Source organism: Carettochelys insculpta, chromosome 5 (genome assembly GCF_033958435.1).
Source record: "Carettochelys insculpta isolate YL-2023 chromosome 5, ASM3395843v1, whole genome shotgun sequence".
NCBI classification, from domain to species: Eukaryota; Metazoa; Chordata; order Testudines; family Carettochelyidae; genus Carettochelys; species Carettochelys insculpta.
In genome coordinates this window covers 27,792,057-27,819,645 of record NC_134141.1, presented here as the reverse complement: position 1 = coordinate 27,819,645, position 27,589 = coordinate 27,792,057, and the positions used below count along the sequence as shown (strand labels likewise).

The window sequence follows — 27,589 nt, the reverse complement described above, 5'->3', positions numbered from 1 at the left end:
CCCTTCGAAGAAGGGGGCAGGTGTAGATGAAGCCCAGGACTATATGGCATGCCCATAACTTGATGATTGTCTCTACTGATCTTTAGGATTAATGGCCTCAAGTATGCCTTTCTTCTCATTTCCCTGCTCCCACAAGTCGTAGGGAAGATACCTCACATCACAGCTAACATTGCCGTAGTACCCCACTGGCCTGAACAGTTCTGGTTCATGGAATTTCAACAGTTTCTGTGTGCCTCTGAGTCAGGATCAGTCCATTCCCAGGTCTCCTTACTTGGGATGTGAGGAAGATCAAGCACCTCAGTCTGGGGTCTCTCCACCTTATAGCCTGGTTTTTGGGTGGAGATGAGAAATAGGATGCCTCTGTTTAGCCCCTGTCAGATGATTATGAACCAAAGTAGGAGAGAGGCTGCTGGGATTTGCTGTCTGGCTAACTGGAAATGCTTTTCAGCTTCACATGATTACACCAACCTTCTGTCTATACTTCAAGCATCCCAGTTGTTTTAGACTATCTCCAGACTCTGAAGACTTCTCTCTGTCAAATTGCTACATGTAGCAGCAATTGTTGCCTGTCTCCTTCTGGTGGAAGGATGATCCATCTCTACTGACTCAGCTACAGTATGATTAATGAAAGACCTGATCAGGACCTTTCCACCATTGCTTTTAACCTACCCCAAAGTGGATCCTTAGCCTTGTCCCGTCCATACTCATTAGTTTTCCTTTGAACCCAAGGCAACTTGTACCATGGCCCATCTTGTTCTTAGTTCTCGCATCAGGTAGAAGGGTCAACAAGTTTGGAGCCATCCTGGAGTGCGGTTCTTATGCTGTGTTTCAAAAGGAAAAGGTGGCTTTTCTACTACACCCTTAAGTTTCTCTCTCAGATGATTTCAGAGTTCCACATCTATCAAGCAAATACTTACCTGTGGTTTTTCACAAATACCCATACTTCCTCTGAAGGGAAGAGACTTCACTCCCTCAGTGTTAGGCCGATACTCATCTTCTACCTGAAGAGAACCAAACCCATTGGAAAATCATTGAGACTGTTTATCACCACACCAGAGAGATCATGTGGATAAGCCACATTCTCCAACGTTATTTCTAAATGGATCTTGTGATGCATCATAAGTTATGTCTACACTGCACAGCTCACAGTGGTACAGCTGTGTTGCTAAAGTGTTGCTACTGTCAAGTGTGCAGCATAGCTGCTCTTTTTGGCAGGAGAGAGCTGTCTTGCTAACAAAATAAAACCACCCCAATAAAGGGTGGGAGCTTAGTGGGCACAAAAGCATCTCTTGCAGACCAAGTGCTGTCAACCACAGTGCTTTTTGTTGTTAAAGCTTATGTTGGTCAGGTGCAGAGCCTTCCCATCCATAGGACAGTTTCGGTTGGTTGCTTCAGGCCCTGTGCTTTCCCTAGTCTGAGATTGAGATTGTATCCAGCATTTATTGGACTGTCTTGTTTCAGGAACAGGAAAGTTAGCCATTAGTTCCATCAACTTACACCTAGCAGCTATCTTGGCTTTCTACCTTCCTGTTGATAAACCCTCACTCTTTTCCAATCCTATGTTTATCAGGTTTTGAAAAGTCTGGACATGCTATAATCAAAACTTCAGGAGACTGTACCCCCCATGGAACTTGAATTTGGTTTTAGCAAAGTTGTTGTGTCCCCCCTCTGAGCCTCTGGCAACCTGTTTCCTATTATGACCGTTTCATGACAGTGGCTTTTTTGGTTGTTTACTTTGGCCAAATGAGTGAGAGAAAGGCGACCTCTAGTGTCAGAATCTCTCTCTTGGGTCTTCTATACCAGTATTTCTCAACCTTTTTTAAAATATACCCCTTTATAAAATAAGTACCCCCCAGTACCTACAATTTTCAGACACTTTTTTTTCCTACTATTGCAACACATTTGTTTAAACAAGTTAATTGTAACTGGTTGGTTGGAAGGAATTACCTATAGGCAATAATCTTGCCATCATACTTATGATTGTGCAAAAAGGATTAAAAAAATTGAACAACATAAAATAAGTCTTTTTTTCTTTATTAAAAAAAGAAGGTTGAGAAACACTGAGTTAATGTGCTCTCTGGAAAAGATCTGAGTACCCCTGGGGTAGCTGTAGCCCTGGTTGAGAGTTAGTGTTCTACACAGACAAATTTTGACATTCAACTGAAGTTTTTCTAAAATAGTTTTGTTGTCATATTAAACAATGTTTACTGATCTACTTCCAAACCGTTATACATATAATGGGGAAACTCTGCACTCTAGATATTAGAAGAGCTTTTGCTTTTTACCTCCATCAGATTAAGCCATTTAGGTATTCAATACCACTATTTAAAGCATCAGAGAAATGTGTGGTTGGCTGGAGCTTCAGTAATGTCATCAGTTCAGACTCCTGCACTGAGGGAGAACTAAGGATCTCCTCTTGTCTATCCAGTTTTATCTGATTATACCCTACAAGTAGGTTAACATAATATCCCCAGACAGAGTGGTGGTCTATTTAACCAAGGACCCTGTGGCTGTTCTGGTCATGAGTTCAGCTTGGATGTTTATCAGGCAGCAACCTGGTCATTGTTTAATATGGTTAGAATTCTAAAGTTGGAAGAGACCTCAGGAGGTCATCTATTCTAGATCTCTGCCTAAAGCAAGATCAACCCTAACCCAGTCAGGACTTTGTGAAGCCAGGACTTAAAAGCCTCTAAGGATGGAGATTCCACCACCTCTCTCGGTAATGTATTCCAGTGCTTCACGGCCTTCCTGGTGAAATAGTTTTTCCTAATGTCCAACGTAGACCTTTCCCTCTGTAGTTTTAGACCATTGCTTCTTGTTCTGCCATCAGTCACTATTGGTAACAGCCTCTTTTCATCCTCTTTAGAGTTTCCCTTTGGGAAGTTGAAGGCTGCTATCAGATCGCCCCTCACTCTTCTCTTCCGCGCACTAAATAAGCCCAGATCCCTCAGCCTCTCCTTATAGGTCATGTGCTCCAGCCCCTAACTATTTTCATTGCTCTCTGCTGGACCTATCCAACACGTCCACATCCTTTCTGTACTGGGGGGCCCAGAACTGGACGCAATACACCAGACGTGGCCTTACTAGTGCTGAATAGAGGGGAATAATAGCTTCTCTAGATCTGCTCAAAATGCTCCTCCTAATGCACCCCAATATGCCATTAACCTTCTTGGCTATAACGGCACACTGTTGACTCATATCCAGCCTCATCCACTGTAATACCCAGGTCCTTTTCTGCTGTACTGCTGCTTAACCAGTTGGTCTCCAGCCTCTAACACTGCTTGGGATTCATCCACCCCAAGTGCAGGACTCTGTACTTTGTCCTTGTTGAACCTCATCAAATTTGTTTTGGGCCAATCCTCTAATTTGTCTAGATCACTCTGGACCCTATCCCTACCCTCCAGTGTATCTACCTGACCCCCTACCTTAGCGTCATCTGCAAATTTGGTGAGGGTGCAATCCATCCCCTCATCCAGGTAATTAATAAAGATGTTGAACAGTACTGGCCCTAGAACCGACCCTTGGGGCACTCCACTTGAAACCAACTGCCAGCCAGACATAGAGCCATTGATTATTACCAGTTGGGAGCAACCTTCTAGACTGCTTTCTAGCCACCTTAGTCCATTTATCGAATCTATACTTTTTAACTTATGGGCAAGAATATTTGTGGGAAACTATATCAAAAGCTTTGCTAATGTCAAGATATATCACATCCACTGACTTCCCTATATCCACAGGGCTAGTTTCCTCTCACTACACTATCTCCCAATAATTCAGAGACTATGCCAGGTTTCCATAATAGTGCTCAATTCCTTTTTCAGGTAGATTCTGCACTCACCATCAGTTTGATCTGCTTGTGAGTCACCTACCATGGACAGCACATGAGCAATCTCTTGAAGAAATGATTACTAAGCTTTTTTCTGTAACTTGTTCTTTGAGATGTGTTGTGAATATCCATTCCACAATTCTTCCTTCTTTGCATCTCAATCTCATAATGAGATACTGAGTGGGAGTTCTGAGGTGGCTTCACCCTTTATTCCTGAGCACCATAAAGTGAGGCAGCAGAAGGCTCTCAGGTAGCCCTGACAAATACATAGCGGGAAAAATCTCCAATTGTGCACTGGGTGTGGATGTACCAACAGCAGACTGGACAGGTGCAACACATTTCAGAGAACAAAGGGTGGGGGGAGTTAAAAACTGAAACTTCCCACTAAATCATTGGAAGAATATTTTTATTTGAAAAATGGCTTTTCTGTTAGCAGGCATATCATGTAGAAATGTCAGTGAGCCAGAGTCATTATTAATTTAAAAAGCCATATTACAGGGTTTTTTCTGACAAGCTGTTACTCAGGCTAGATCCTGAATATTTTCCAAAGGTAAATATGGTCTTTCACTTAAATCAGCCCATTTCTTACATTCTTTCTTTTCTCTGCATTCTTACTGCTTTGGCGAAATATGTACATAAACAGTGTGGTCTTTGCACGGATGAGAACCTCAGAGGAAATCTTTTCTATCAGAACCAAAAAAGGGATGCAAAGCATCTTCGTCCTTGTTGTTTAGCTTGACATAGTTGGTTATCCATTATAATTTTTTGTTTTCTTAGTGTTCTTAATTTTTTTCTAAATCTGTTCTTACTGAGTATGTAAACAAACAAAAAACCACATCAGCACTGTGGGGGATGGGAAAAGGGAGGGTCTCAGGAGGAGATGGGATCCCTGGGATAGTTACAGATTTGTGTATGTGCAGGTATCATCTGCAGCTTTGTTCTTTGCAGTAGAGTGCAGTGGGTACTGTACTTCAGCAGAGCTACTCTGCAGAGGAATGGGTGTTGAGTGCCGTGGGTACTGGGAGTGACAGGGAAGGTGCGAAAAGTAGTAGGTACTGACTGGTGATAAGAGTGTGCTGACAGTGTCAGGGGAAACATGGAAAGTAATTTTGTGACAGCGACTGCAGGGAAGGGTGAGAATGGGGCTGCTTGGTTTGCAGCCTGTTTAGTGCCTGGAGCAGATCCGCTTGGCTCTACGTAATGTTTATGAGCCACTCTATGATTTAGTTCCGGTGCTCCACATTCTCCTTTCAGTACCTCTTCCTGCTGTCCTGCCACTTTTTCAGTTCTTAATTTTTTACTGTAGAGTGTACACAGCATCATGTGGTTTCCACATTGGTTCTTTTATGGCTCACCTATGTGCAGCAATGGTTATCAACCTTCCCACCGCCCAGAGATGGCAGAATTGGACAGGAATATTTCTGTTAGTGGGGCAAGAAAAAAAGCATCTCTGCCAAAGAACCTGTCCGTGGATTGCCCAGTATATCTCAGAGATTTGTGGGCCTCTCTGAGGCAGAGTCCCACAAAGTGAGGAGATCCCTCAACACCCTGTTCCACTGCACTGACTAGGTATGTGGTTATATGTACATCACACAAATATAAGGTAGTCTTCTGCAAACTAATCCCTGCAAGTTTTTACACAAAAAGAAGCTGGCTTTGTGAAGCCCTCCTCCCCTCAACAAGCCACTTCAGCAGGTCAGAATCAGAGTCACTTACCGGGGCCGCCTCTCCTGTTTCTACTTCCCCAGCTGTGACTGGCTAGCCCCATTGGTATAGAGAAGGGCTCCTGGCTGCATGCGTCTCTGAACACCAGCTCATCTTTTGCCTCTAGGTCTTACTCCCCTGCTTCGTCCTCCCCCATGTTTCCGCTTCCTTACTTGTTAACTGTTGGCTGGCCCGTGAGCCCCTGAAGTATCCACTGTGGTCTTCAAAGTGGAGGTGGGTTTACTGCTGAATGTTGCATCCTGCACTTTGTAGGACCAGCAGCATGTGGATGTAATGCTGGAGCTGCAGTCCATTGGTGTCATAATTTTTGCAGCTGGAGAACAGTGGAGACTGAACAGTCTTCTCTCCCCAAATGCTACTGAGGGTTCAGCACCTTGGCATTGTTTCAGTTGGGGGATCACTTGGTGCATGGAGTAGCCATGGTCACATAGAAAAATGCTCTGTGACCATCGCAAATGTTGCTGAGGGAACGAGAGGCTTTTCAAAATTTCTCAGGAATTTAAGGGGTGGAGCTGTTGGTTGGTCACCTGGGGCCAGTTCAAATCGATGACTAGAGAAGTGAGAACAAGCATTGTGCAATATTTCTGGAGGCCAATGGCAGTGCTTTCATGGACCAAGGTGTCTGCACTGGTGTTGTGGTGGTTTAGCCCCAGACAAAAAAGCCGCATGCCTTGTCAGAGAGGTTTTTTTTTTTTTTTTTATAGTGCTGCAAGTGTGCAGTTATTGCACACATGGTCCCTTGGTGTTGTATACACTTCTGCAGTTGCAGTGCAAAAATCTGCTTTACTGCACAGAATCTTGCCAGTGTAAACATACTGTAAGTTAAACTTTCTTTTACTATCTATCGTGTGAAGACTCGGGTTAAAAAGGCTTCAAATAATAGGCTTCCAATAATAAGTTCACTTCAATATAAACAGGACAATAGATACCTTATTGTGTCCCATGAGACCCTGCATTATAAAGCATATTCAGTCTTGTTTCTGAGGAGTAGAGAGAGTGTTTTATCACAGTTGTAAAAATAGGGTGGCTTAACATGATTGTTCAGGTTAAGCCATATGAGCATATTTTGAAAACAATTTGACTGTGGGGTGTTATAAACACAAGCTTTACAGTTATAAAAGTAGTTTTGTATTTCTGTATCCCAATGCTTGAGGACCCCAATTTTTTTAATTTTTAAAATCCTGTCTTTATTTTCTAAGCTAGAATCTTGTTTCTGAAGGGCTTTCTTAGCTTTAGAGCCCTGCAAATTTGTACTTTATATCTGTAGGTGTCCATGCATGTGGATACATACTTTTTTTTGTTTTTGTTTTTGTTTTTTTCCCATGCAGGTACAAATTTTGTATCTAGAACCCTGCAGATTTGCAGACGTTCTCTTTATATCCAAGGATATCCACATCTGTGGATGTTGTTGCGGACATCTGCAGATTGTTTTTGCAGATGTGAATGTGGATACCAATTTTGTATTAAAGCAGGGCTCTACTTATCGTTATTCAGGGCAGCAAATATCATTGTGTTGATGCTCAGTTTTCAAGATATACATTCATTGCTTTTAGTTTTTCAGATCAGAGAATGTAATGGGAGCTGTCTGACCCAGTGTCTGGAGACAGGAGTAGAATCAAGGTCGTGGTCATGCCGAGGGTCAGAGCTGAAGTCAGCAGCTGATATTAGGGCAAGGAAGCTGGAAGGTGACAGGAACAGGGACGAGGTATAGTACTAGGAACAAGAAACAGATGAAATAGCAGGAACAAGAAACTGTAACTAGTTGAGGGAGCAGGGACTTGGTCTCAGAAGTCTAGGCAGCAGCAGGCCTAGTGACTAGTTGTTCAGACAGGGCATGGTACAGGAACAGGAGGCTTTATACCCAGAGGTATCCAGTCAGATCTGATGCTGCTGGGTTTGCGGATGTGGATTCTGGTGGTTGGATATTAGTAGCAATTCCCTTCTCAGTGGTTTCAGGTGCTGAATATAAGATTCCTGCTTGTCAGCCTCATGGACTTAGGTGCCACCAGCCTCAAAGCGGATGGATCAGATCTCTACTTACTAATTATTTTTAAAGGTTTTTTGCATGAACGTTTGGTTATTTTAATTGAAACCTCTTCTGGATTTTGGTTCTACTCCCGTACTTCCAAAATTTAACAAGATAATTTTTACTGAGGTCTGTGGTTTCGTAGACACTTGTGGTTTAAAAATGTTGGTTTTTTTTATTATTGGTGGATGTGGTTTTCTTTTGCAATTTTCACTTCTTGTCTGCATGGATTAAATTTACAACTGAATGTCTTCCAGCAAAAGTGATACCAAAGTCAGAGAGGAAACAACAAATAAAATTATGAGCAAGAGGATATCTACTCTGGAGCTGAGTTGTGTGTACACCTGTGAACTTTTTTTTATTTTAGAATTACGTCCATTTTAATGCCAAAAGTGGTTTGAATTGAAGAATAAATATGAGATTGTAGCCCTGGAAATGTTTATGGCTTTTCCACTTGATTATGAAAAGCCTTATTTTTCTTGTCTCTGTATTGGGCTTGGTCATTAAGAGAAAAACTTCTGTTATAAATCTTGACTACAGTATATGCATTAATGGAAACAAATAACAGCTAACAGTTATCTAGTGTATTATATGGTTGTTTGGTGAAATGGCCTGCTGCTTCCAAAGGCTCGCAGCTTTCTGGCTCATAAGCATGTACATCTCTACTCCCTTGCCACTACCTTTCAGGAATTAAAACAAAGGTCCCCATGCTGAGCTCACGAAAGAGCATGAGCAAAAAGCACAAAAGAGAAAGTAGATACTTGCAGAGAAAAATTGCTTAAAAAAGGAGAACATTGTAATGAGGAAGAGGGATGTATAACCCTCGAAAATATACTTTTTTAAAAATTGTCCCGATCACTTTTAAAAACAAACACCAAGGACATGCTTGATAGGCACCCTCAGTTTGTAAAAAGGCAGATTGATTTCTTGTGCACATTGTTTCTGGTTTAATTAGCATTTACTAAAAACTGCTTTGGTTTTATCATTTTGGTTTTACATGACAACATCAACTACTACTTAACATTTGTACGTTTAAAATTGAAGTGGTCTTAAGTAAGAGCTATTGAAGCACTTAATCAGGCTAAAATTTATTCAGTTGAGAATTATATTGGAGTGTTGTTTCCTGACATTAACATCCTAGGAATGGACATTCTTTGATCCTAATTGAGGTAGGAGGCATTTCTCTCTATTTTATGCCTCTCTATTCCATGTGGAGCATGGGGCCTTTACTACAGCATTCAGTCTTAGCCAGTCTTCTGCTGCAGTCTTAAGTTCTTTCCATGTCACTGTGATAGCCTCCACCTGGGGAAGTAAAGAAACAGATTGACAGAGCCACATGAGTTCCCAGAAGTCATCTACTTCATGATAGGCCCAACAAAGAAAATTTCAGTCAAGAAGTTTCACAGGAAAATGGGACAACCATAGAAGGATGTGCTGTTTAGCCAGCTGTCTCTGTATTCAGTAAACAAGATATACTATTCTTATTCTGACTGTGACATTCAGGAGCTAATAAAATACAAATAATAATCAAATAGCAAAAAGAAAAAAAAAAAAAGAACATGTGGCATTAAGGTTACCTGCTGGTAATATGTTCCATTCCAGAACATTGATTTTAACAAAACTCAGCCATGTGAATACTGAAAAATACAGAGTTAAGGTAAACACCCATACAACCTTAACTCTGCCCTCCAGGAGCTGACAGTAGTTACTAGGAATTACCTACCTGCACTTTAGCTGTATTCTCTGTTATTTGTAGCTGTATTGTATGGTGGGATGAATGCATCAGAGCACCATGGAAAAGCTGTGATTGTGATGTGAGAAGATCTGGGGATTACTGTGAGGAGCGTTGTAGAGCTTTGATTTTGGTATAAGTGGACCTGGGCCTCAGCCCTTACATGTGTGCTGTCAAAACAAAGACAGGTGTGTACTTTGAGACTGTACTCTGCAGTATTTCAATACAGTATTGTGTAGATTGGTCAATAGACGGCCACTAGGACTTCGTGATATAGATGTTGTCAGTAGTAAGGGGAGATATGAAAGCAGTCTCAAGATTAAATAACATGTAGGGGAAAGTTTAGGTTTAGGTAGTATTTTGAGTGCAAGTGTGAAGGGCTGTAAAATGGTATGAAGTTCCTGTTAATATGTAGGTGTACTGTTCTGTCAGAGGAGTGGGCTCATTGTTTTATTGCAGGACAAGTAACATGTATCCATCATAATGAAAAGGAAAATGTATGTCTGTTAAGGACATTCAGGATGTCACTCAAAATGGGCAAAATTAAGGGTGTGTGGACATTTAATCCTAACTTTAGATTTGATGGTTTTCAGATATTTGAGATTTGCTGAATTGGGTGTTGTGGAAGAGCATGCGCTCTTTCTGGTCATGTTAACTTTGCATTAGTGGTCCTTTTTTGCCATTTAATTTCCTAGGTTTTCAAACAAAAGGAAATATGCATGTTATTCTGTTAGACAGTTGTAATTCTCATCCAAGTTTGTGCTGATATTCTACAGTGGCTTGTTAGGAATCAGGTGAGCTAACTTTCATATAGCTTGTTCGGTAGTAGATCTCAATTTTACATCATTGTCTTCAGTTTACAGATGGGAAACTGAGGTACAGAGCTGAACATACTTATCCAAGGTCACCCAGCATTCCAGTGGACAGAGCTAAGAATAGTTCCAGGCCATGTTTAAGCCACATGAGTACTATGTGATTTCTTGCTGCTGCTCCTGCTTCCTGGGTATACTGGAATGGGGATAATGGCCATACTTTGCAATGTTTGCACTGTATGGTTCCTAACAAGGTGGGATAAATCTCATCCATGATCTAGATCTCAGCATCTTGATAGTTTTATTTACATGATTACTGCAGTAATTTTAAACGTGAGAGAAGACTAGTTTTTCTTTCTCCTTCTTCATGCCCTGCCCCATCATTCCCTACAGCAGTACTTTTCAAAGTATGGGATGTAACCAAATATTGGGTCATGGAATGGCAGGCACTGGGTCACCTTACTGTAGTGACCTCTGTTCCCTCTAATTTTCCAACCTCTGAGCAGAATGGATTTTGTTATGTGTACCTATAAGGGGATGATATGTGACACATCACCTTCATATTCACGCTCATAATAAAATTTATGTCGCGGGGTGGGGCTGAGAGGTTCTGAGTGTGGGAGAAGGCTTAGGCTTGGGGCTAGGACTTAGACTGCAGGAGTGGGAGGGCTCCCGTTGGGAGTGTTAGGTTCTGGGGTGAGACTGGAGATAAGCACCTTAGGACTGGGATGCTTATGGCTCCAGCTGGGGATGTGGACTCTGAGCTGGGGCCAGACTCGTGTTTAAAGTGGAGAAGAATGATCTGTGGCTACTGCAAGGAGAGACGACTTCCCCCTCCACATCTCTCTCTACTTGCAGCAACATCTGGGCTGGCAGGGAAAATCACCTTTCCCCACTGTGGCGGCTCCAGGACTGGAGCAGCAGGGTAGGTGTCCTGGCCTTAGCAGATTCTGGCATCATGGCTGGGGCTGGGCTGGGCTGGGCTGCTCTGGCTGCAGTGTTGGGGTGGAGTTTGGGGGCTGGGCCTCTGACCATGGTTGCATTGAGGTTGGGAAGAGGTGCAGGGTTCAGGCCAACTCTCCCCCAGCCAGGTTGGGTTGGGGGTAAGGAGGCCTTCCTTCAATAGGTCCTCGCTTTGGGCAGATTCCTTGAGCACATAGCTCCACAGCTTGTGGGGAGCAAAGGCAGTGAACATGTGACCACTAGAGATTCTAAGGCAGGCTTCCTGCCTGTCCTGGCACTATGAACCCTGCTGTGCCCTGCAGCAGTCAGCATGAGATCCTGCTTCTAGGTGAGAGGGCCACAGGGCTCCACACAATGTTCTTGTCTCAAGCACCAGTTGGGCATTCCCATTGGCTAGAAACCAGCCTATGGTAGTTGGAGGAGAGTGGTGCCTGTGGGCAAGAGCAGATCACAGAGCTCCTTTTGCACCCCTGCCTGTGAGATGGAAGTGCTGCTGGCCACTTCCCAAGACGCAGCACTGTCCATGGACGACAACAGCCAGGAATCCTACCTTAGCACCCTTGCTGCACTGCTAACTGGGAGCTGCAAGAGGTAAGTCTGCACCCCTGCTACAGCCTTGAACTCCACAAACCCAGAGCCTCTCCCCTGTACCCCAAACCTCTCATTTCTGGCAGCATGCCAAAGCCCATACTCTAGTTGAAAGAGGCAGTGGGTTGCAGACATCAACAGTTTTCTTCAACTGGGTCATAAGGAGAAAAGTTTGAAGACCACTGCCCTCTTAAATGCCCAGCTCTCCTCCTCCTTCCTGCCCCTTAAAGATGTGAATTAAGGCTTTAGAAACCATTAACCTGTAAAATATTGCTGCTGCCCTATCTTGCTTCTGCCTTGGTTACATAGCCTCAGCTGCACACTGAACTGGCCCCACACTCAAGATATGATTCCTGACTCTGCTTTAGCCAGGCATGTCCAGGTCCAGTCCACTCAGTCTACTTTTCCTCCACTCCTTGTCCTTCTCCCACACAGTCTTGTGAGCTCCATCATCAGACACCAGGTTAATGTACATCTTTAACTACTTTCTCTCTAGATTTCAGATATTTAAATTTGTGTTACCTTTATTAACTCCACCCCAGATGCGAGCTTGAAGGATGTCAGTGGGCAAGGAAACCCAAAGAGGAGTGTTTGCCATACCCCAGAAAATACAGCAGACCCCTACAGAGGGAGAGGACTCCTCTAGATCCTATTATTGCATACATGGGGAGATTTCAGGGGTAGCCCATGACACCCATAAATCCCATATTTCTTCTGCTACTGATTTTATTCATCGATGCCTTCTCTCCTCGTCCTGCTAGACTCTCCTCTCTCTACCTTACCTGAACTCCCACAACACCTCTTCCTTCTCCTATCGCCCATTCCTATAATAGAATTCCAGGGCTGGCAGGGACCTCAGGAGGTCATCGAGTCCAGCCCCCTGCCTAAAGCAGGGTCAACCCCATCTAAATCATTTTAGCCGTGACTATGTCAAACAGTGACTGAAAAACTTCTAGGGATGGAGATTCTGCCATCTCTCTTGGTAACACATTCCAGTCCTTCACCACCTTCCTGGTGAAATAGTTTTTCCTAATATCCAACCTACACCTTCCTCTCCATAACTTTAGACCATTGCTCTTTGTTCGGTCATCTGTCACCATTGAGAACAGTCTCTCTCTCCTTTCAGAAGGTTCAAGAATTGCTATAAAATCTCCCCTCAGTCTTCTCTTCTGCAAACTAAATAAGCCCAGACCTCTGTCTCTCCTCATAGGTCTTGTGCTCCAGGCCTCTAATCATTTTGTTGCCCTCCACTGAACCCTCTCCAGTGCATCCACATCTTTTCTATACGGGGAGACCCAGAACTGGACACACTACTCCAGGTGAGGTCTCATCAGAGCAGAATAGGAGCAAATAATAACTTTTCTAGATCTGCAGGAAATGCTTCTCCTAATGCACCCCAATATGCCATTAACCTTCTTGGCTACAAGGGCACACTGTTGACTCATATCCAGCCTCTCATCCACTGTAATCCTCAGGTCCTTTTCTGCTGCACTGCTACTTGGCCAGTTGGTCCCCAGCCCATAACAGTGCTTGGGATTTTTCCGTCCCATGCACTTGTCCTTGTTGAACCTCATCAGATTTCTTCTGGGCCAATCCTCTAATTTGTCTGGATCACTCTGGACCCTATCCCTACCCTCCAGTGTATCTACCTGACCCCCTATCTTAGTGTTATCTGCAAATTTGCTGAGGGTGCAATCCATCCTCTCATCCAGGTAATTGAAAAAGATGTTGAACAGTACTGGCCCTAGATCCGATCCTTGGGGCACTCCACTTGAAACCGACCGCCAACGAGACATTGAGCCACTGACCACTACCCATTGGGCTGTCCGTCAAGCCAGTTTTCTATCCATCTTATAGTCCATGTATCCAATCTATACTTCCTTAACTTACAGGCAAGAATATTGTGGGAAACTGTATCAAAAACTTTGCTAAAGTTAAGGTATATCGCATCCATTGACTTCCTCATGACCGCAGAGCCAGTTACCTCATCACAGAAGCTAATCAGATTGGTCAAGCATGACTTGCCCTTGGTGAATCCATGTTGATTACTCTTGATCATGTTCCCCTCTTCCAAGTGCTCCAAAATGGATTCCTTAAGGATTCCCTCCACGATTTTTCTGGGGACTGAGGTAAAACTGACAGGTCTATAGTTCCCTGGATTGTCCTTGTTTCATTTTTTAGAGATGGGCACTACATTTGCCCTTTTCCAATCATCCCGGACGTCTCCCAATCTCCACGAGTTTTCAAATATAATAAATAATTTATTCCTCCCCAGAGCCCTCACTGGAGACTCAAACCCTTCTGGCTTTTGCTGTCTACTTTTGTACGCCAGCCACCCCTTCTCTCTCATTGAGCAGTTGTGTGTGATTTATTTTCTTAAACAAAACAAAAAATCAAAAACACACTCTTCACCACCTTCCACCCAGAATAAAAATCTTGTTGGAGGCAGATTTTTGCATGTATTTATGGTTCATTCTTAGATTTCTGCCCAGGTTACGTTTCTGAAGTTACTAGTATCTGTGAAGTTAATTAAATCCTTTATTTCTGGAGTCTCTCTCCTGGGAAGCCCTTGCACAAATGCTTTCACATGTGCATCATTAACCCTACCCAGTGTTGCTGTGAGGCTTGGCAAATGGCAAGAGAATTTGTATAAATGTGGATTTTACTGCACTTAGAAGAGTTCTCCTTTAAATATCACTTAAAGCTTCTCAGCCTTAGCTAGGGTAGAGCCAGACTCCATTATAATATTGTCTGAAATGAGAAAGAGAACAGAGGTGAGGGTTGCCATACATCCATCAGCAGCATAACAGATGCAGAGAACTGTTAAATGACCGTTTCACCTTAGAGAGGTGGTTTCAGCTGAAAGAATCTGGACGTAATTACTGCTTGAACCATAGCTCTAGCCATGTGAATTGCTCTGTTTATATCAGTGGATCACCCACCCTGTCACCTCTCTTCCATAAATCAAATGTTCTTTCCTCCTCCCCAGTGATGGAGAGTTTCTAATCTATGGCAGGCATGCCCATCCCATTCTCAGCATCTCACTCCAGTGTTGGTGTGTTCTTGCGTTGGTGCCCTGAGCTTGCCTGTTCTAAGGTCCTCACTCAGAGTGGCAAAGACTCCAGTCCTGGACCACTTGAGTAGGGAATATGGAAGCAGGAGCGGCTCAGGTGTTCCTGAAAAGGTGAGATGCCCCCCGCCCCCACCCAGAACCTGGTTTACATGAGGCGGGTAGTGTGGGCATACTGCAGGGCTCAGATGATCCCAGAAGGCCAGTGATCTCTCCTTCCCAGATCACATGAAACAATTAGGGAACAAGGCTCAGACTACTCTGAGAAAGGTAAGGCCTTTTCAGAATATTGCTTCCAGCTCTGGTGTCCGCAAGTCAAGAAGCATGTTGATAAACTAGAGAAGAGAAGACCCCAAAGCATGATTAAAGAGATTAGAAAACGTGCTTTGTAGTGATTGGGTTAAGGATCTGTTCAGCTTAATAAAGAGAGAATTTTAAGAGGTGATCAGTTATACTGCGATCTTATGGCTTGAAGTTGAAGCTAGACACATTTAGATGGGAAATAAGGCATACATTTTTGATAGTGATGATTTAACTAGAGCTCAATAACAATTCAAGAATTACCACACTTTTGCGGTTGTCATACCTGCATATTTGCCACAGGCCATTCCTGCCACTTTAAGTAAATGCCCTCCCCCGGAGCCAGCCACCTCCCACTGCGCCCCTCTGCTTTAATTGATTATGCAGCAATTTACTGAAGCCACTGCTTCTAGAACTGTTGCTAAAGCTGGGGCTGCAGGAGCTGCAGTGCTCTGGGCCAGGGCTACAGGAGTCACGCTGGGGCCACTGCCACTATGCGCTTGTCCCACGAAGTGGTGGGGTGTTTGCACGGAACGGATGGAGGGCACACCACATGTGCAGCTCTAAGGAGCCTCATTTAAGGGCTCCAAGAGCCACCTGCAGCTCCAGAGCCTTATTTGCCACAGCGTGGTATCCTGTTCGTCACATGTGGTGAGTGGCTATTGTATTGGACACTGTGTCCATGGGAACAGTTTACCCAGGATGGGAGTGGATTCTCCATCATAGTCAAAAACTATTTTAAAACCAAGATTAGATGTTTTTCTAAAAAAATATGCTCTAAGAATTATTTTGGTAGCATTCCTTATGGGTTCTGTAACTCAAGGAGGTCAGACTAGATTATCACAATGGGCCCTTTTGGCCTTGGAAACTATGAACCAGGCTCACATGAAGAAGAGCAGGAAAGAGGTACAGACTGCCACAGATGGACAGCCCTTTCCTTTGTATCTTGGCAAGTTGTGGGGGATGGAATGTTGCTCAATCACTATGAGTGGAGGGGGGTAGAATCCCCAGGTCTCTGCTGAGAAAGACCCCCAGATAGATAAATCCTTTCTGGAACCTGCCTCACATGAGGGGACAGCAAAAAAGGAGGCGAGTCGCATCCTTGTAGATGGGCTGGGGACTCACTGCTTATGACACATACACAGGTAGGGGAATTTGGGGTTGTCAGGTATTCCTGTTCCCCCTTTTTCCCCATCCTCTTATCACTCACCCTTCATGTCCCTTTTTTCCAGTGTTCCATCTTACCCATCTGCCTGTCCTAGGGTCCCAATTCACCCATAATCTTCCACGTCATCACCCTCTTCTTCCAGTGAGTATTTGCTTGTGTAATTTATTTGCTTTAAAAAAAAAAAAGCTTGTGCTTTCTGAGGATTCTTCTTCTACCTTTGACAGAGGCAGATTAGATAATATATCTGCTTTTTTTTTTTAAACTTCAGTCCGTTCTAGGTTGGATTCAAACTCAGGGTCGTGCTTTGGTTCAATGAATGTATAGCATCTTTGGAACCACGTAGGTCCTGCAATGATGTGATAGCTTTTCATAAATTTAGCATCTCTCTGTACACCCACTCAGAATAATCCCTTCAATGCATGAATAGGCAGATGAGCATTGCCACATTGAACTAGCGGACAAAGCTCTTTTTTCAAATGACATTTAAATTTGATTTTTTCCAAAGGACTTTTTGGTGGTAGGCACTGTGTTGGGACAACTCTCAAGCAGTTGGGACGAATGTGCCTTCTAATCTTTCCATCCATGTGTGGAATAAGTTTTATGTACACTGATGCATGTGTGAATGTGTACCACCAGTAGAAATAAAACACAGCTGTAGTCACACAGCTAATCAGCTGGGCGGCATTTGACTCTCTCCTGAATGACTGCACTAGTGCTCAGGTTACGTGGAATGCTGGTTGGGACCTTGGTTTGATGAACTGAACTCTTTGATCTCTTTTTGTGATCAAAACAGAAACAAAAAATAAAACGAAACAAAACCAAAAATATCATAGAACAAACTATTGCCGGAATGTGTTAATGTTAAGAAAACCTGTGCCACATAGAAGCATGGGATGGCATGCCCAGATGAACACCAAATTTCAAGACAACCTGATTAACCTTAAGGATTTCAGAATCACATTTTTGAATCACAGCTGACTATTTCTTTATTTATAGCAGAGCAATAAATGTTGTGCTTATGACTGTATTAAAGATCTGTCAAATACATCTATTGTGGATTATGGGACAGAGCTTTTTTTGCAAAGACTAATTAGAATAAATACCTAGAAAGAAACCCTGCTGTAGATTTAAATCTTGGTTGGCAATATAAAAAAATATTTTTAGGAAATCTAAAACACACCCTGAAACTGCTAGACTAACATACATCATCTTTAGAAATTATTATGCAGGGTTGTAAACACTGAAATCAAAACATACAGTATAAAGATGCTTTCTGCCTTTTAAACTTTTACATATGTAACAGATTTTAGCCGTGAACACAGCACTATCCAATAGGAAATTTTGTGTATCAGATGACTTTCTGCCCCATGGATGCATGAAGAAGTACAGTAGTAGAGAAACTCACCTGTGACCGTTACAAGCTCAGGTGTGAGGTTTTTTGTTTAGTTTTTCTGTCTCTTCTCTGCCACCTTGTGGGCTGACTTATTTTCATTCTAGAATGGAATTTCTGCTTTTACTGAAAGACTTTTTTTCTTTATTCTCATTATTTATCCTGGTTTGGTGTATACTGCTTATTTTTATTTTCAAACTTGGAGCATAATAAAGTAATTGCTCACATTTTAAATGCTATCCTGACATTAACAGAAACCTATTCAGTAAAACTTTTACATAGGGATCACTATAATAAACCTAGCCTTTAACTTACAGAATCTATCGTACTGAAAGCTATTAAAAATTACAAGAGTGTCTTTTGATGACTGAATCCTCATTTTATACTAATCTGCATGTGATGATTTGAAACAATCTAATTACGCTTGAATTTTTTGTAAATACGTATTTCTTTCCTCTCCCATTGTATACTCTTAGGTCCTCCCTATAAAAAGAAACAGTAGCAGTCTTTGAGTAAGTTACAAGTTTCATCAGTTTGTTTGTCAGCATAAATTGACAATTAAGCTCAAAATCTGATCAAAGAAAATATACTGCATCTATTAAAGCTTGGAGTAAGAAATCAAAGCATTCACTCACCCTGTCAGCTCTCCCTTCCATAAATCAAATGTGTCAGTATATAATAATACCTCTCGTGACTCTAGTGTAAAGTAATCAGTTCAACAGGAGTTGGCTCCATTCCTCTGAAATATTTAATCAAGGAAGAGAGTTAAGATGGGAGTCAAAATGTGGTAAAATTTCTTCATAGCATTATAGTCCAGTCTATTTGAGATTGAAGGAAGCCTGAGGGCAGTGTTTATCTTCAGCTGGTTCAAAGATCAACATAATGATTCACATAGATATCAAAGTTCACCCTCAATTTTTGTGTTCCATTTATGCCCATAACCCTCCATTCATTATCCATCAATGACTTATTGACCTGCCATTCAGGCCATTGATACAGGCTTATATAGTACAAGTTATAAAAATACCTGCTGTTAATTTTGGAATTTTCATTTTATGATACGGTTTAAGATTTTAATTCTTTCTACTCATTTTTGGCATTCCATGTACCAAGTACAAACATATTTAGATATGTTGATGCATATGAGATGGAAAATGGCTTTAAATTTTGACATATTAATGTACCTCATATGATAGAAAAACAACACCAACGCACTGAGCTGGGTCCAGTGCTTTTTCACTTCATCACTAACCTTTGGCAAAGTCTGCTTAAAGTCTATTGACAAAATGAGAAGTATTTTAAATTAGCCAAATAAATGAACATTCATATTTAAATCCAAAGGAATTAATAAATTGTCCTGAGTTAAGAATTGCATCATCCCTCTCCCCCAGCCATTCTTGCCTTAATGATAGGGACGCGGAATTAAAGAGGGAAGATATCTGTGAAGGAAGTAGATTGCAGAAGAGGAATTGTTGGGAGTGGGGAGAAGAAAGCAGACATCAGGGAGGAATAAGGGCGTGGGAACAGACACTGAGTATGCTGGATAGTATAGCTGCACATGCCCTGGAAGTTGGATAAGGGGATGAGAAAGCTGACTGGAAAGCAGAGAGTTAAAGAGCAAGGTGCTTCTCTGCATTTTTCTATTAACCAGAGAAATGGTTAGTTGGAGAAACGCAAGATCCTCAACTTTCGTGAGTTGAGTGAATATGTTGGCTTTGATAATTTTTCCAGAAATCTGTATTATATGAAGAGACATAAAAATTTTACATGAAAAGTCTACTTAGAAAAATAAGAAAAATAAAAAGCTTCTTCACTGTGTTTCAAAGAAGGCTGGATAGCCATCTATTTTAGACACTTTAGACATCATAAATCCTGCATCTTGTTTGAGGGTTAAATTAGCTGATCCTGGGAGTCCCTTCTTAACTCCAGTGATTCTGAGAAGTTTCCAAGAGACAATAAGAGAAACTCAAGTTTGCTACAACAGAGTTGATACAGACAGAAAGCATTTGTCTGACTATCAGATCTATGCACACTAGGGGCATTTACAGTTAAAAATAATAAAAAAAGATTGGCTGTAGTAGCAATGCAAAATAGGAAATGTTAATGGAATGATTACTCCTAAGTGCCAGCAGTTTCTAGTTTCTGAAGAGGGTATAGGCAGTATAACCTCCCTCCCAAAAATTTGTTTTTTGGGGTCAAGGAACCCAAAATTAAGGGAGTGAATAAACTGTAGGAAACATGAGCAAAAAATATTTCCACTCATGCTGTTTGTAGATCAGCTAATACATGGGATGCGTGCAGCAGAAGCATATAATAACTGATCCAGTAATAGCTTAATTTTTCTAATCGTACTATAGATTTAGAAAGGTTTCATCATAAGTGACCTCTTTGTTAAGCATGATGGGTCTCAGTCAGGGCACTGTGGCACAGATTCACTGAAGGAGCTTTACCCTTACAATATTAGATTGGTTTTATTTTAGAAAGAGCATTTGTATATTAAGCTAGAATTCTATTTTTAATTTTTATTGAAAATATTTGGCAAAATACCTTGAACTTAAAGTGTAAGCCTTCAAGGTGAGCTGCAAACATAAACTTGTATTAAGTCATGAATATCCTCATTTAACGGCTATTAAATAAAATGGATTCATAGAATCATAGAACAGTAGAGCTGGAAGAGACCTAAAAAAGCCATCAAGTCCATCCCTCTTCTCTAAGCAGGACCAAACCCTTCAGATCAGCCCAGCCAGGGCTTTGTCGAGGCAAGACTTAAATACCGCCAGGGATGGAAACTCCACCACTTCCCTGGGTAGACCATTCCAAAGCTTCCCCACCCTCCTAGTGTAAAAGTTTTTCCTAATGTTCAACCTGGACCTTCCCAACCACAACTTGAGACCATTGTTCTGTGTTCTGCCATCCGTGACCACTGTTAACAGCCTCTCTCCAGCCTCTTTGCAACCTCCCTTCAGTAAGTTGAAGGCTGTTATCAAGTCCCCCCTCAGTCTTCTCTTCTGCAAACTAAACAGTCCCAGTTCCCTCAGCCTTTCTTCATAGGTCATATGTTCCAGCCCCCTAATTATTTTGGTCACCCTCCGCTGGACCGTCTCCAGTGTATCCACATCCTTCCTATAATTGGGGGCCCAGAACTGGACACAGTACTCCAGATGCGACCTCACCAAAGCTGAATAAAGAGGAACAATCACTTCTTTGGATCTACTGGCAATGCTCCTCTTGATACAACCTGTGCAATTAATCTGTGAAATCTGGTTGTTTTGTTATTGGGTAGTGGCTGAACAATATAAGAGCTGTTAGAGTTTTTGTATACTCTAGTTTGTGCTTAATAATCAAGTTATAAGATGAACCTCTTTAATCTGTAACTGTCTCATCTGGCAACGTCCGTAATCCAGCATGATTTTAGTTAGCTAGACAACCACTTACCATTAGTATGGCCAAGTTTCTCATAGTCCCATAAAATTTGTTTACAGCCACCAGTCCTGGCTCTCAGTGTTCTGTGTAGTTGTTTATCTCTAATTTACCCTTAAATGTCTTCTAAGAGCCCAGTAAGTGGTGAAGCTGCCTGTGGCTCTTTAAGGACATCTTTGTGGCTCCCAAAGCCTAAATTGCGAAGTTTAAAAAAAAATGTGAACATTATAAAACCCCAAAAAAGAACAACTCATATCTAAATAGTGATCTCAAAATGTTGGATAACTCCCCCTTTAATATGTGCAATGCATTGTGGGATATGATACTGTATCTGTGTTTTGATTTTGTTGTTAATTAGTCTTCATTTTGAGGAGGAAACTTGCAGCATTCCTGCTGTGAAGGAGAACACACATTTTAAGAAAGAAGAGTGAAATTAAGCATGAAATAAAATTGGCATAATTAAAGAGGGGTTGAAATGGCTTCAAGAAATATGAAAATCACAGTTGGAGATAGAGAATTTCAAACTGAATGGACCCACTCCTTCACATTTATATTGAGTTCTTCCGGGCACCCTTTATGTCTCATTTGCAATGAGAAATTCACCAGTGCTGACAAATGCAACCTTGAGAGAATATGTAAAAAGTTTGTGAATGTCCTGCAGTAAGCATGTATTGCATTACAAATACTTGTGTGTGCTGTTCTTAAAGTAGTGGTTACAATAAGTATGGTTTGACATTGTTTATTAAGCATCATATGATATTCATGTGCATTGCGGCACTTGAATTACTGAATTTTTTTACTGAATTAAAAAGAAAAGGCTCTTCTTGCTATTTTGGTTGCTGACCCCTGTGATGGACCAGTGTTGCTTGAACTTTTTGAGACCATAGCACATGAAAAGATAATGTTTGTTATCTGGAACATCTATGAACATTTTCTTTTTAAAAACAAAAAAAAGTTGTCAGACTGAAAAAAACAAAAAACCAAAACCAACCAACCAAACCAAAACAAAAACCCCAAACAGCAACATATACAGCAAAACCAAAATGAAGCAATTTGATCAGGTATCACAGCAATGAAGAAGTAACAGTATTTCTGATTCTAATAACAGAACATATATACCATCTGTGTGTTTTTTTTCCAAACTCTTGTGGCACACCAGCGAGTTGCTCACAGAGCACCAGTGTTTCATGGACATAGTTTAAGAAATACTGTGCTACACAATGTTGACCTCCCTGGTCTGGCAAATTCTCTCGTTCAGCATCAGTCAGGTCGTGAGGGTGCCAGACTGGAGAGTTTTAACCTGTAATGTCACTGGATTTAATGAAATGGGAAAAATGTTTTAAAGAGGGTACAGTAAAATTTGTCTTTGCCCAGTGCGCCTGCAGTTTAGTAAGTTAAAGTATTCAGCATATGTTTCAGAGCTTAAGAACACATTCTCTTTATCATTGACATTTGAATTTTCAGTTTATTTTCCCAACATGCATAGCAAACTATTTAATAATTGAACAGAGCTGCTGCTTCTAATAATCCTGAAAGTATATTTTTGCAGCCAACAGTCTTTATGAATTTAGATTATTTTTTGCACATTACTTTGCATTGGGAAGCTTTATACCCGTCTGTTTTTGGTTATCTTATTCCAGAATTAATTTTAAGTGTATTTTTGGCAGCAGTGTCTTTGACATTTACATTAAATTGTTTTTGAAAAGGGAACAGATCTATAGTTTTTATTTCTCAAGTATTTCTGCTTCACTATTCTACAGGACAATTAAAATTTCATAATGAAATTCTGTTTTCCAAGAAGAAAAAACAATCAGGGTAAAATATGAAGAATGTTTTCGTTTGTCCAAGGCTGATGTTGACTTAAATAGGTGTAGGTCTTCATGGTTGACAGCTGTGGATAATTAGCTTTTTCTTCCTTAACAAAGAAAGCAAATGGACCCGCAAGACATTCGTAGCCATTTCTGTCATCATAATAATAATGTATGTATTTAACTTCTGCAGTTCTTTAAATTGATTTAGTGCTAAGCTGCCTACATTACATATAATGGGAGTGACAAATGAATACTATATTTGTGCTGCAAGAGAGAGAATGATTGACAGTTAGGTGGTTCTTTACAAGAAGCAGCAGTGTTCTAGTGTTTAGTTTAGTTTGTTTTTTTTAAATCCCAAATATATCATTCTTAACACTTTGGAGTTTAGAAATAAATTGTGAAAAGGGATTGCCGTTTGCACTTCTTCTAGTGCAGCAACAACAAAGGTAAAATATTACAAAAGATCTTTTTCAGTTGTGTTTTATATGTTCTAGTTCTGTACGAACACTCTTAATTACAGAGAAAAGAATATAGATTTTTAGATAGATGAAGAAAGTTATTTTAACAATCTAATTCATTGAAAATCTGTCTGCGTGAAAGAAACCAAGTAATGATAAAACAATGCAAATACATATATACGACAAGCCAACAGACATAATACAGTTTGAGCCTCTGTCGTCCAGCATGCTTGGACCAGACCAATGTTGAAAGAGAGAACTTGCCTAACTGTGGGAGGTCAGTATTGTCTAGCAACATTACCAACACTTTCATGGCTTACTGTGCTCTTAGAAGAGATTTTAGGGTAAATTTGATCTAAGTAGCAGCACAGAACACTGAGAGCCAGGACTGGTGGCTGCAAATAAACTTTATGGGACCACAGGAAACCATGGGAAACTTGGCCACGCCTCTGATAAGTGGTCGTCCGTCTAACTAAAATCATTCAAGGTTACGAATGTTGCCGGACAAGAGAGTGTTTGACTACAGAAGTGCAGCCTATAGTCTGTTTTATGTGAAAGGGATACCATTTGGATACAAAGCACACAAGACTTTGGTTTCTTTTCTGAAAAAGAAATTTGGGGTCCATTTGTGTATCTGAAAGTCATTGCTCTATAACGTATGCTTGCTGTTAAGAGTAAAGTATATAAAACTGAGAGGAAGGGTGGTTGAGTGTTTAAAATGCTACAAAGTAACAGAGAAATAGCTGTGTTAGTCTATATACTATCAAGGCTAGGGTGTAACTTGGGAAATTATCATTCAATTCAGTGTTCTGCTACGGACTCCTTGTATATAAGATCTGGCAAGCTTCCGCCTCAGTTATGTACAGTGCAGAAATAACACTTCTTTGAGTGACTTCTGTGGATTCTCATTCTTGGGGTGTGCCAGAGGTGCTTGTAGCCAATTGGAGCCCTCTCTTACCTCCTTCTGCTAGTCACTTTGTTTTTCTTGAACAGTTGGTGAGTGAACCTCTAAAAGGGAAGTGGTCTTCTGACCACCTCATTTCCTTTCCAGCTACAGTGCCAAATGAATAGAGCCCCTGAAATCTTAGCCAGATCTACCACTTCACTCAACACAGTTCCTTTAGGTAGCTTATACACATAGTTAATCAGGCTTAGTATGATTTTTTTATTCCAAAGTATTTTTATTTACATTTGTTGCCAGGAGCAGAACTGAATGACTCTTAACAGTCTCCCAGATACAGTCGAGGGTCTGAAGGGAAAACAGAATCTGAGAGATCCCGCTTATCCTGCTATTTTTTCTGCCCCTAGTGCCCATGTTAGATGTTTTGTGGGAAGAAGCACAAGTCAAATTAGGGAAAGAACAAGTTAAAAAATTTTGAGGTAATATTTATGTATTCAAGTCAGTAGTTTGTGGTAAAATTTGTCCTAGGCAATTTTAAGGAAAAAGCTGAAGTCATCTTAGAACTGTTAGCAGTTATCTTTAAGGAGTCACAGAGGACTGAATGAGAGAGCAAACAGCATCTGTACTTAAGTAAGGGAACACAGGGGATCCAGGAAATTATAGACCAGCCAGCCATTTGCTACCTGGAAGGAGTCTGAAACAAATTGCTATACAGTCATTTTACGAGCACCAACGTAGATGATGATGGGATTTTAAGGAATGGCCATTCTCAATTTGTCAAGAATAAATCATGGCAAACCCATCTACTTCCCTTCTTCAATAGGGTTACTGGCCTTGGGAGTGGGAAATACAGTAGCGATGGTATACCTAGATTTTTATTATAGCATCTGACACAGTGCCATATGACATTGTCATAAGCAAACTAGGAAGAGGCGCTGTATATTAAATTTATGTGGGTGAATAACTGGTTGAAAAACTGTACTCAAAGTAATTATATATCAAAACAAAAAGCAGTCAAGTAGCACTTTAAAGACTAGCAAAATAGTTTATTAGGTGAGCTTTCGTGGGACATGCTCACTATGGTTTACTGTCTAACTCAAGAGACTGTGTCAATTGAGGTCCATCAGGGATCAGTACTGGGCCTGGTGCTGTTCAGTTTTTTTTTATTAATAACTTTTTGATAATTTACTCCTGTGGGAATTTTGTGCCAAAAATTAAAATTTGTGAAGTTTTTCAAATTCTGAATTTTTTTTGTCAAAACACCACTTACTTGTACTAGTTTCAGTTTATTTTGGTTATTTATTTCAAAATACCTGTCAGCAAGAATTTCTGTAACAATACAGATACTGAAAATGATTCAGGAAATATTTTTGAGAGATTCTGTATAAGGCATATTAATACCAAACTGTCAGTAATAATTGATTTAAACTGTAATATATAGTCATATTTTTCTCACCCCTCAGAAGGAAGGCAAAAAGGCTTGGAAGAGTTAGGAAATGGAAGAGCTGAGAGAGGGGAAAGTAATTGCTGGGGAGGAGCCTGGTGTGTGAATTTGGATGGTTGTTGGGTATGGGTGGGAAAAGTTTGGAGCAGGTTTTCTGGGGATTTAAGGAGGGATTGTTAGGCAGCTTCCCCCATTATCCTGGCTGACCCCTAGCCTCTCCCATTATGGCAGACACGTCTTCCCCTGTTGCTAGGTGTCCTTGCAGCCCATCTACATTTATTTCTTTACTCCTACTCAGACATGCACTTCCCCATCCCTATGTAGCCATACACCTCCACCCTCTGTCCCTGTGTATCTGTGCACCCCCTGAGCCATCTCCTAGCCCTATGTGGCCACGCCAACCCTACAGCATCTCCATGTGGCCCTCAACCTTTCTCCCTATGTGGCCCTGTGCCACCACTACTATTTAGCCCCATCCCCAGTCAGTTCTCTCCCACTAGCTCTTGTGAGTTCCTGTCTTCTCCCCCGAAAGCATCACACTGTTTTTCTCCCCATATCCCCTATCTTCTGACCTGGCCTGACAGGCATTGTGAAGAAGGCAGGATCTTACTCTTCCCTAGCTGCTGCTTTTTTCCAGCACCTCAGGTCCCTCTGTTAGGCAAAAGGCAGAATTGCAGTATGTTTTCTACAGAAGCTTTTCTCTGCACAAAATATAAAAAAATATGCATTGCTTGTTGATTATGTGCATATATTAGGTAATGGAGTATTACTAGTATTAGGTAATGGAAAGGAGTATGTGCTTATAAAAAAAATTGAGGATGACACAAAGCTAGAAAGGGATTGAAAATGCCTTGGATGACAACATTAGAATTCAAAAGGCACTTGATAAATTGAAGAATTGTTCTGAACTCAGAAAGATGAAATTCAATAAAGACAAGTGCAAAGTACATCGCTTAGGAAGGCAAAATCAAGTATGCAATTACAAAATTGGGACTAACTGAGGAGGTGGAAGTACTGGAGAAAAGGATATGGGGATTATAGCAGATCACAAGTTGAATGAATCAGCAGTGATGCATTTGTTAAAAAGGCTAATATGGTTACAGAGTATATTAGTATGAGACTCTCTTAGATCAAAACAATATAGTGTGGGGGGAAAAAATCATAAATTGCCACACTACTACCTCAACTGTTGATTTGTTCTATATAATTCTAGGGGGTGTACACTGAAAGATACCACAAAACAGCTGGTACCTTGTACTCTGGACACGTGAAAAGCAAAACCAAAAAATCCCCCGAATAAAAATAAATGTGTTGAAAATCTTTGACCTTTGCTATTTGGAGCATGCAAAATGTCGAGAATTGTTGCAAAAATGTTAATTTTTTAGAAATTATGATGGGAAACTGTTGACTGATATGAGTTCCCAGTGCCGTGGCTAGTGAGATCCTTGGATGCATAAATGGAAATCTTGAAACAGAATGGAATTTTCTTTTTTACCCCTCTATTGGCACTGTTGTAATCTTTGCTGGAGTACTGTGTCCTGTTGTGGTGTGCAAACTTCAGAAAGGATGCTGATAAACTGGAGAGGGTTCTGACAAGGAAAAGAATATGATTCAAGGAGTAGAAAACATTACTTATTATGATAGACTCGAGGAGCTTACTTATTGAGTTTAATGAAGCAAAGGGATAATGGGTGATTTAATTAAAGTGTGTAAGTACTTACATGGGGAATAAATATTTAATAATGAGCTCTTCTGTCTAGTGGAGAAAGGTACAACACAATCCAGTGGCTGGACGTTGAAGCTAGACTGATTCAGAATGGAAATCAGGTGTATGTTTTTAACAGCATAATTAAACATTAGCACAATTTATCTAGGGATCATGGCGGATGCTTCATCATGGACAGTTTTTCAGTCAAATTGGATGTTATTCTAAAAGATATGTTAGTAATTTTTGA

General features: G+C 41.0%; 1 protein-coding gene across 4 annotated transcripts in view; it reads left to right on the top strand.

Moving 5' to 3' along the window:
* Positions 1 to 27,589, top strand: part of RFX3 (regulatory factor X3) — a 212,487-nt gene that overhangs the window by 52,344 nt on the left and 132,554 nt on the right. Inside the window, exon 2 of one of the 4 annotated variants that reach the window (XM_074994844.1) lies at positions 16,275 to 16,351. The exons of the other annotated variants lie outside the window; for them this stretch is intronic. The gene's annotated coding sequence lies outside the window, so the exon portion shown is untranslated. The remainder of the gene's footprint in view (positions 1 to 16,274; positions 16,352 to 27,589) is intronic. 4 annotated transcript variants of the gene reach the window in all.